The sequence below is a fragment of the Bombus fervidus genome, unplaced genomic scaffold, assembly GCF_041682495.2.
Source record: "Bombus fervidus isolate BK054 unplaced genomic scaffold, iyBomFerv1 scaffold0025, whole genome shotgun sequence".
In the NCBI taxonomy this organism is placed as follows: domain Eukaryota; kingdom Metazoa; phylum Arthropoda; class Insecta; order Hymenoptera; family Apidae; genus Bombus; species Bombus fervidus.
In genome coordinates this window covers 62,501-72,500 of record NW_027212588.1, presented here as the reverse complement: position 1 = coordinate 72,500, position 10,000 = coordinate 62,501, and the positions used below count along the sequence as shown (strand labels likewise).

Here is a 10,000-nt window from a genome sequence, read left to right as displayed (position 1 = left end):
GCGCAATTAGCTGCGTTCTTCATCGACCCACGAGCCAAGTGATCCACCGTTCAGGGTAATCGTTTATGCATGGATTTTTGTTTGTGTACTCAGGTTTTTGTACTCTTATTCTCGGTTCGAAAGAAGCCGATATCCGACAAACGTCCGACCAACGGGAATCGAACGCGCGGAAGTCGCCATATGATTGACGACACGAAAATACGTTCGAAAACGAAATCGGACGGACTGCGCGACGACACACGCAGCCCGCCGACCGGGCGTAAAGTGCATTATAATATATAACAACCAACGAGATCGAAGCTCCGTTCGTCAGGAAACGACGGGGATATAACACCCGATTCTGAATCCTCTGTACAGCACACGATCTCGCGAAGAAAGCGCACGGTGGCTAGCCCATGATATATATATATGTTCGTTCCTCTCGTCCAGTTATTCGAAGCAAACAGCCGATATGCATCTCCATCGTTCGGGTAAAAAAAAATCGATGGGACGCGCACGGTCGTAGTCTTCCTCGCGCGGTCGTTTCTTCCCGATAGCCAGAAGCAGAGTTTGAAAAACTCTAGCGACGGAACGAGGCATATGACTCACGACAACGAGGATACAGACACGGCCGGCGGTCCCCTCTGAATCGACTTCGGTGGTTCAGGTAAAAATAAAAAAAATCGATGGGACGCGCACGGTCGTCCTTCCTCTTCCTCGCGCGCGGTCTATTCTTCCCGATAGCCAGAAGCAGAGTTTGAAAAACTCTAGCGACGGAACGAGGCATTAGACTCGCGACAACGAGGATAGAGAGACGGCCGGCGGTCCCCTCTGAATCCACTTTGGTCGCTCAGGTAAAAATAAAAAAAAATTCGAAAGGGACGCGCACGGTCGTCCTTCCTCTTCCTCGCGCGGTCTTTTCTTCCCGATAGCCAGAAGCAGAGTTTGAAAAACTCTAGCGACGGAACGAGGCATTAGACTCTCGACAACGAGGATACAGACACGGCCGGCGGTCCCCTCTGAATCGACTTCGGTGGTTCAGGTAAAAATAAAAAAAAATCGATGGGACGCGCACGGTCGTCCTTCCTCTTCCTCGCGCGCGCGGTCTATTCTTCCCGATAGCCAGAAGCAGAGTTTGAAAAACTCTAGCGACGGAACGAGGCATTAGACTCGCGAGGATAGAGAGACGGCCGGCGGTCCCCTCCGAACCAACTTCGTCTAGTTAAGAATCGTTATACTCTTTACCATCACTCGCACTGGTATATATCTTTTCGGGCCAACATCCACGCAATGCGTTTTCGTTCTAGGTTACCCGATCCACGAGTACGAACGTACAACGTGGTTTCGTTTTGTCGAACATCGTATATCGTTCGCCGTTGAAACGAACGACAACGAAACGACATAGGAAGAACGAACGCCCTTTGGGTAGGAAGCACGTTTCGAGGAACGACGAGAGTTTGGAGAGACGCGCGAGATAGCTGGAGACGCGCAGATATAGGTATCCATGGATCTTCGAAGAGAACCTTCGAAGATATATAATTCGGTATCCTATTTTTCTGCGGCTCGCTATTCGCGTTCTTTCGCTCTCGTCGACGACTCGTTATAGACGCTTCGTTCGATCCCAAAGAGCAGTCTTCCTTATGTCCCGTTGCTAGGAGGTGAGGCCTACGCAACGCAACTACGAAATATAGAAGAGGTGTGAGCAGTGATCTCTCCGACACGAGGCACTTTAGAGATTTTAGTTTATATATTATATTGTTCGTTCGTTGGATTTCCACGATGCAAATACGAAATACGAGATCGTGACGGCGGGTCTTTCTGTGTACGACCTCACGCAGGCGCCTCGATCGCATTTCTCATTACACGTGGTTTCCACTGTAACTTTTAGTTTTTTCGATATGTGTTCAGCTCAAGTTCCCTCACATATCGTTATTATTATTATTATTATTAATAGTAGCGGTTTCGTGTTATAGGATTCGGAGACGGCGGGTCTTTCTGTGTACGACCTCACGCAAGCGCCTCGAGAATCTTTTTAAGTTTTCCGTGTGTTATATTATTCGGAGACGGCGGGTCTTTCTGTTTACGACCTCACGCAGGCGCCTCGAGAATATTTTTAAGTTTTTCGTTTGTTATAATATTATTCGGAGACGGCGGGTCTTTCTGTGTACGACCTCACGCAGGCGCCTCGAATTATTCGTGTAAAAGTATATCTCTTCATCCCGATGATCGAGAGAGAGTGCCACACTCTTCGTATAGTTTCGTAACTGGAGCGTCTCTCACCTCCTTATTGTAAAAAATTTGGCTTTTGTCAAAGTATATAGCTTGTTAATACGTCGTATATACTTTGTGTCGATATAGGAGGAGTACGGCTCCTTACCGACGATATTATATATATTTTATTATACAGTGTTCAAGTCAAATATATTCTTTGTGTTTTTGTATTTTTCGTTAATGATCCTTCCGCAGGTTCACCTACGGAAACCTTGTTACGACTTTTACTTCCTCTAAATGATCAAGTTTGGTCATCTTCCCGGTAACATCGGCAATGCTTATCACATTGGCCGCGCACCAGTCCGAAGACCTCACTAAATCATTCAATCGGTAGTAGCGACGGGCGGTGTGTACAAAGGGCAGGGACGTAATCAACGCGAGCTTATGACTCGCGCTTACTGGGAATTCCTCGTTCATGGGGAATAATTGCAAGCCCCAATCCCTAGCACGAAGGAGGTTCAGCGGGTTACCCGGGCCTTTCGGCCAGGGAAAACACGCTGATTCCTTCAGTGTAGCGCGCGTGCGGCCCAGAACATCTAAGGGCATCACAGACCTGTTATTGCTCAATCTCGTGCGGCTAGAAGCCGCCTGTTCCTCTAAGAAGATTTGTTTGTACGTTGGTAGTAAAAACCCGCCGACCGAAGCCGGGGGCCTTCGAGATACCATAATTTACGTCTATTTAGCAGGCTAGAGTCTCGTTCGTTATCGGAATTAACCAGACAAATCGCTCCACCAACTAAGAACGGCCATGCACCACCACCCACCGAATCAAGAAAGAGCTATCAATCTGTCAATCCTTCCGGTGTCCGGGCCTGGTGAGGTTTCCCGTGTTGAGTCAAATTAAGCCGCAGGCTCCACTCCTGGTGGTGCCCTTCCGTCAATTCCTTTAAGTTTCAGCTTTGCAACCATACTTCCCCCGGAACCCAAAAGCTTTGGTTTCCCGGAAGCTGCCCGCCGAGTCATCGGAGGAGCTTCGGCGGATCGCTGGCTGGCATCGTTTATGGTTAGAACTAGGGCGGTATCTGATCGCCTTCGAACCTCTAACTTTCGTTCTTGATTAATGAAAACATTTTTGGCAAATGCTTTCGCTTCTGTCCGTCTTGCGACGATCCAAGAATTTCACCTCTAACGTCGCAATACGAATGCCCCCATCTGTCCCTATTAATCATTACCTCGGGGCTCCGAAAACCAACAAAATAGAACCGAGGTCCTATTCCATTATTCCATGCACACAGTATTCAGGCGAAGGTAGCCTGCTTTAAGCACTCTAATTTGTTCAAAGTAAACGTATCGGCCCACCTCGACACTCAGTGAAGAGCACCGCGATGGGATATTAGTTGGACCGCCCCGCGAGGAGCTAAGCCCACCGATAGGACGTACCACATAATGCCAGTTAAACACCGCGAGCGGTGAACCGACACTGTGACACACAGATTCAACTACGAGCTTTTTAACCGCAACAACTTTAATATACGCTATTGGAGCTGGAATTACCGCGGCTGCTGGCACCAGACTTGCCCTCCAATTGGTCCTCGTTAAAGGATTTAAAGTGTACTCATTCCGATTACGGGGCCTCGGATGAGTCCCGTATCGTTATTTTTCGTCACTACCTCCCCGTGCCGGGAGTGGGTAATTTGCGCGCCTGCTGCCTTCCTTGGATGTGGTAGCTGTTTCTCAGGCTCCCTCTCCGGAATCGAACCCTGATTCCCCGTTACCCGTTACAACCATGGTAGGCGCAGAACCTACCATCGACAGTTGATAAGGCAGACATTTGAAAGATGCGTCGCCGGTGCTAGATGACCATGCGATCAGCACAAAGTTATTCAGAGTCACCAAAACAAACGATGGACGAACGGACGAGCCATCCGCCACCGATTGGTTTTGATCTAATAAAAGCATTCGTACCATCTCTGGTACGAATCTGTTTGCATGTATTAGCTCTAGAATTACCACAGTTATCCAAGTAAGTTTAAGTATGATCTAAGAAACCATAACTGATTTAATGAGCCATTCGCGGTTTCACCTTAATGCGGCATGTACTGAGACATGCATGGCTTAATCTTTGAGACAAGCATATGACTACTGGCAGGATCAACCAGGGAACTTTGTATTTTATATATATATTAGAGTCAAAAGACTCTCTTTTTAAAATAGCCTCAGAGTGTCGTAGGTGGGTCCGTAACACCGTACGACGAGACTTTTCGTTCTTAGTGAACGTTCGACGACACCCTTTTAATTCCCGTTGTAACGTCGAACGCCACTACTCTCTCTCATTTCGCCACTCTCTCTTTACTTTCTTTCGTTCGTTTGATTGTTTGTGTGGAATATTTTAAGATCATTCTGTTCATAGGATCATTCTGTAAGAATGGTTTGTTGGTTGAACGAATATGCCTTAGCGGTAAAAAGCACGTAAACTGCATGCTGAACGTACCGTCCTCGTAAGAAACATATTCGTTCGTTCTTTTGATATTCTCCAATCAGAAAGAACGCACTTCCTAAAAGGTAGTACGCTCCCCATTAGCCTTTCGTATGTTTAAAACGTACTGCGTACGCTATAACATAAGTTTTGGAACGGTCTCTGCCGAACCAGCATGAATTGATACTCAGTTAGTAACAAGCACACTGCCCTAACTTTTTTTAAAGTTAGTGCGAGCATACAGGATCCAGCTTCCCGACTAAGGGGAACCTTGCCACGTTATTTGGTCATTACGTCCAGGACAGCGACCCGCGGCGCAGCAGTGTAGAGAAAGAGTCGATACGAGAACGAAGGAACAGTCGAGAAATAGTAAAAAAGTTCACTAAGACTCGAGGAGCGGTGACTGAATTCTCAACCGAGGCCGTAGAATAGCCACGCGCTCGACGCTGTTCCGTCCGGACCGTCCGACTCGACGTGTCTCTTATAGATACCAAAGCGCCGGCCGGACGGTCGGCGCCGGCCGGGCCAGCGGCCGGGCGCTTACCATGTAAAACCTCCGTTAGAGCGTACCGTCGGACTTAGTCTCTGAAACGCTCGACCACTTTTTTCGAATAAACTACCCTTAGAAAACATCCTATCGTCGAGATATTTTAACGCACCGCTTATTTTAATATTTCAAACGAGTTTTTATCGAAAAATTTAATTTTTTTTTTTTTTTAAAAATCGCATCAGTAAACCACCTCTTTTAACGAATACGGACAAAAACCACGTTCTTAATCGATTAGAACACGTTAAAACAACGAGAAATATGCAAAAAAATATATACCTTGCAACGTTAATTAACGAAAAAATTAAACAAATATCGCAGTCGTGTCAGTTCGACGGACACTAATTTTTTAAAAAATTCGCAAAAAACGTTTAATCCAGTTGTATTTAATAGAGATATAACCGTTTCTGCAAAAATATTTATACCTTATAACGCTTTTTAACGAAATAACTCGAAATAAGCTTTTCGGACTTTTCCGCCGGCCGAAATTTTTCTAAGTCCCAACGTACCGTCGGACTTAGTCTCTGAAACGCTCGACCACTTTGTTCCAATAAAGTACCCTTATAAAACATCCTATCGTCGAGATATTTTAACGCACCGCTTATTTTAATATTTCAAACGAGTTTTTATCGAAAAATTTAATTTTTTTTTTTTTTTAAAAATCGCATCAGTAAACCACCTCTTTTAACGAATACGGACAAAAACCACGTTCTTAATCGATTAGAACACGTTAAAACAACGAGAAATATGCAAAAAAATATATACCTTGCAACGTTAATTAACGAAATAATTAAACAAATATCGCAGTCGTGTCAGTTCGTCGAACACAAATTTTTTAAAAAATTCGAAAAAACGTTTAATCCAGTTGTATTTAATAGAGATATAACCGTTTCCGCAAAAATATTTATACCTTATAACGCTTTTTAACGAAATAACTCGAAATAAGTATTTCGGACTTTTCCGCCGGCCGAAATTTTTCTAAGTCCCAACGTACCGGTCCAGAATGAGACAAAGTTCCAAAGGCCCGGTCGTATCCGTCCGTTTTTTTTTAACCTTCCACGGACGAAATAAACGTTTAATCCCGACGTAAAATATAATAATATAGCGATTTATATAAAAATATTCATACCTCATAACGCTTTTTAACGAAATAACTCGAAAAAACTTTTCGGTCGAAAATTTTTCTAAGTCCCAACGTACCGGTCCAGAATGAGACTAAGTTCCAACGTCCCGGACGAGTTCGTACTTTTTTTATATAACTTTCCAGCGACGAAATAAACGCTTAATCCCGACGTAAAAAGTCATTTTAAAGCGATTTATGCAAGAATATTCGTACCTTATAACGCTTTTAAGCGAAATAACTCGAAAAAACCTTTCGAATAAAAATTTTTTTTTAACGTTTTCGGGACCAAATAAACGTTTAATCCCGACGTAAAATATAATAATATAGCGATTTATATAAAAATATTCGTACCTTATAACACTTTTAAGCGAAATAACTCGAAAAAACTTTTCGGTCGAAAATTTTTCTAAGTCCCTACGTACCGGTGGAGAGTATGACCAAGTCCGACGGGCCGAGTCGCGTCGGTCCACTATATTTTTTTAACGTTTTCAGGACCAAATAAACGTTTAATCCCGACGTAAAATATAATAATATAGCGATTTATATAAAAATATTCATACCTCATAACGCTTTTTAACGAAATAACTCGAAAAAACTTTTCGGTCGAAAATTTTTCTAAGTCCCAACGTACCGGTCGAGAATGCGACTAAGTTCCAACGTCCCGGGCGCGATCGTACTTTTTTTATATAACATTTCAGCGACGAAATAAACCCTTAATCCCGATGTAAAACGTCATTTTAAAGCGATTTATGCACAAATATTAGCACCTTGTAACGCTTTTAAGCGAAATAATTCGAAAAAACGGTTCGATTTAAAATTTTTTTTTAAAGTTCTCGGGACGAAATAAACGCTTAATCCCGACGTAAAATATAATAATATAGCGATTTATATAAAAATATTCATACCTCATAACGCTTTTTAACGAAATAACTCGAAAAAACTTTTCGGTCGAAAATTTTTCTAAGTCCCAACGTACCGGTCCAGAATGAGACTAAGTTCCAACGTCCCGGACGAGTTCGTACTTTTTTTATATAACTTTCCAGCGACGAAATAAACGCTTAATCCCGACGTAAAAAGTCATTTTAAAGCGATTTATGCAAGAATATTCGTACCTTATAACGCTTTTAAGCGAAATAACTCGAAAAAACCTTTCGAATAAAAATTTTTTTTTAACGTTTTCGGGACCAAATAAACGTTTAATCCCGACGTAAAATATAATAATATAGCGATTTATATAAAAATATTCGTACCTTATAACACTTTTAAGCGAAATAACTCGAAAAAACTTTTCGGTCGAAAATTTTTCTAAGTCCCTACGTACCGGTGGAGAGTATGACCAAGTCCGACGGGCCGAGTCGCGTCGGTCCACTATATTTTTTTAACGTTTTCGGGACCAAATAAACGTTTAATCCCGACGTAAAATATAATAATATAGCGATTTATATAAAAATATTCGTACCTTATAACACTTTTAAGCGAAATAACTCGAAAAAACTTTTCGGTCCGAAATTTTTCTAAATCCCAACGTACCGGTCCAGAATGAGACTAAGTTCCAACGTCCCGGACGAGTTCGTACTTTTTTTATATAACTTTCCAGCGACGAAATAAACGCTTAATCCCGACGTAAAAAGTCATTTTAAAGCGATTTATGCAAGAATATTCGTACCTTATAACGCTTTTAAGCGAAATAACTCGAAAAAACCTTTCGAATAAAAAATTTTTTTTTAACGTTTTCGGGACCAAATAAACGTTTAATCCCGACGTAAAATACAATAATATAGCGATTTATATAAAAATATTAATACCTCATAACGCTTTTTAACGAAATAACTCGAAAAAACTTTTCGGTCGAAAATTTTTCTAAGTCCCTACGTACCGGTGGAGAGTATGACAAAGTCCGACGGGCCGAGTCGCGTCGGTCCACTATTTTTTTTTAACGTTTTCAGGACCAAATAAACGTTTAATCCCGACGTAAAATACAATAATATAGCGATTTATATAAAAATATTAATACCTCATAACGCTTTTTAACGAAATAACTCGAAAAAACTTTTCGGTCGAAAATTTTTCTAAGTCCCAACGTACCGGTCGAGAATGAGACTAAGTTCCAACGTCCCGGGCGCGATCATACTTTTTTTATATAACTTTTCAGCGACGAAATAAATGCTTAATCCCGATGTAAAACGTCATTTTAAAGCGATTTATGCAAGAATATTCGCACCTTATAACGCTTTTAAGCGAAATAACTCGAAAAAACCTTTCGAATAAAAAATTTTTTTTTAACGTTTTCGGGACCAAATAAACGTTTAATCCCGACGTAAAATACAATAATATAGCGATTTATATAAAAATATTAATACCTCATAACGCTTTTTAACGAAATAACTCGAAAAAACTTTTCGGTCGAAAATTTTTCTAAGTCCCTACGTACCGGTGGAGAGTATGACAAAGTCCGACGGGCCGAGTCGCGTCGGTCCACTATATTTTTTTAACGTTTTCAGGACCAAATAAACGTTTAATCCCGACGTAAAATATAATAATATAGCGATTTATATAAAAATATTCATACCTCATAACGCTTTTTAACGAAATAACTCGAAAAAACTTTTCGGTCGAAAATTTTTCTAAGTCCCAACGTACCGGTCGAGAATGCGACTAAGTTCCAACGTCCCGGGCGCGATCGTACTTTTTTTATATAACATTTCAGCGACGAAATAAACCCTTAATCCCGATGTAAAACGTCATTTTAAAGCGATTTATGCACAAATATTAGCACCTTGTAACGCTTTTAAGCGAAATAATTCGAAAAAACGGTTCGATTTAAAATTTTTTTTTAAAGTTCTCGGGACGAAATAAACGCTTAATCCCGACGTAGGAATACGTAATATTCCCATTTATGTAAAAATATATACGCATCATAACGCTTTTAAGCGAAATAACTGGAAATAACCGTTCGGTACGAAAATTTTTCAAAGTCAGACGGGCTCTCGAGCGTTGCTCGCTCGCTGCGCTCGCTCGAAAAAAAAACTAGCCCAACCCAAAACCAATCCCTTTTTCGCGTTCGTTCCTCGATTTCTCTTAAAATCGGAGAAACTCGCGGGATCGGTTTTGGGTTGGGCTAGTATAAGTTCGAGCGAGCGCAGCGAGCGAGCAACGATCGCGACCGTTACTTCGTACGTCCACGGTATATTTTCGTTACGTTAATTTTTCGTTACTTTCGTCTCGTTTCTTGGATCGATCGAGAGCGGTTTGGTCGATGGTGAAAGAAGGAAAAAACGAGAGAACGAAAAGTAAAAGAGGAGCGAGCGCGCGTCTCGCCGTACGAATATCGTCGTCGTATTTTCGTACGTACGTACGTACCTTAAGAATATCGTACGTACCCCGGCGCTGACCCGCGATGCGGGGGGTTGGGGGGGGGCGCCCGGGCACGCGCTCGAGGCGATATCTGTATTGGATTTAAAGGAAAAAAAAATCGCTACGTACGACCATCGTTCGCATCGACGGCCGTACGTAGCGAAATTGTGTTTGGAATTAAATTGTCGATTCCAGCGGAGTATTGGTTTTTGCTTGAAAACGACAAAGTCCAGCGGCGTATTGCTTTTTTCTTTATGCCAACGACAAAGTCCAGCGGCGTATTGCTTTTGAATCGCACTCGACGAAAATT

At 42.2% G+C, this 10,000-nt stretch overlaps 2 non-coding genes across 2 annotated transcripts in view; both read right to left on the bottom strand.

Annotated features, from left to right (window-relative positions):
• Positions 1-58, bottom strand: part of LOC139997031 (5.8S ribosomal RNA) — a 155-nt gene extending 97 nt beyond the window's left edge. Inside the window, exon 1 of the ribosomal RNA XR_011802517.1 lies at positions 1-58. This exon is cut by the window's left edge and continues 97 nt beyond it. This is a non-coding gene — a ribosomal RNA (5.8S ribosomal RNA).
• Positions 59-2,428: 2,370 nt separating this feature from the next.
• On the bottom strand, positions 2,429-4,352 carry LOC139997022 (small subunit ribosomal RNA). Its single transcript, XR_011802513.1, has one exon. It is a non-coding gene; the product is annotated as a small subunit ribosomal RNA (ribosomal RNA).
• Between the last annotated feature and the right edge of the window lie 5,648 nt (positions 4,353-10,000).